The following is a 781-nucleotide window of genomic DNA, read 5'->3' as shown; positions in this document are numbered from 1 at the left end:
AGACATCTTATATTTACAATTAGCCAACCTATTATGTACATCAATCTAGTAGTCATCATGACTTACAGAATCCTGTAGCATCTACTCAACTAACACATGTTGTTTGCAGAAATATGCTACAATACTTATTGTTACATAGGCAACACTCTCGATGGATGTTCAGTTGTCATCCGTCAGGACTATAAAGTTCATCCGTTGGGACTATATTAGAACATCCGTCTAGAGCTACAAAATTCACTAAGTTAAACCTACTAAGGTGTTTTGTTTAACTTATCATCAAGTTCACAACATATTCTTAACAATTCATAAGCTTCATTGTAGCTCTTAGCCCACAAGGCTCCTTCTGATGCTGCGTCGAGCATGGGTCTAGAAGTATCCCTCAATCCATTATAGAAACAATTTATAATCATACAATCAGGCATGCCATGGTGCGGGAACTTCCTTAGCATCTCCTTATATCGATTCCAAGCCTCACACAAAGATTCTCCAGTTTGCTGAGCAAACTGAGTAAGAGCATTCCTGATTGCAGCAGTCTTCGCCATAGGAAAGAATTTAGTGAGAAACTTTTGAGCAAGATCTTTCCAAGTAGTGATAGACCCTAGTGGTAGAGAATGTAACCAACACTTTGCTTTATCCCTCAGAGAGAATGGGAAGAGTCGCAGCTTGATTGCATCTTCAGTCACACCATTGAACTTGAAAGTGTCGCAGATCTCGATGAAATCCCTGATGTGCATGTTGGGGTCTTCTGTAGGAGAACCCCCAAACTGAACTGAGTTCTGTA

At 39.9% G+C, this 781-nt stretch overlaps 1 non-coding gene across 1 annotated transcript; it reads left to right on the top strand.

Annotated features, from left to right (window-relative positions):
* Positions 1 to 420: 420 nt before the first annotated feature.
* On the top strand, positions 421 to 527 carry LOC141723049 (small nucleolar RNA R71). The gene has a single exon (XR_012576042.1). It is a non-coding gene; the product is annotated as a small nucleolar RNA R71 (small nucleolar RNA).
* Positions 528 to 781: the final 254 nt, after the last annotated feature.

This window comes from Apium graveolens, chromosome 4, assembly GCF_009905375.1.
Source record: "Apium graveolens cultivar Ventura chromosome 4, ASM990537v1, whole genome shotgun sequence".
In the NCBI taxonomy this organism is placed as follows: domain Eukaryota; kingdom Viridiplantae; phylum Streptophyta; class Magnoliopsida; order Apiales; family Apiaceae; genus Apium; species Apium graveolens.
The sequence above is the reverse complement of the archived record's forward strand: the minus strand, read 5'-3'. Positions and strand labels throughout refer to the sequence as shown.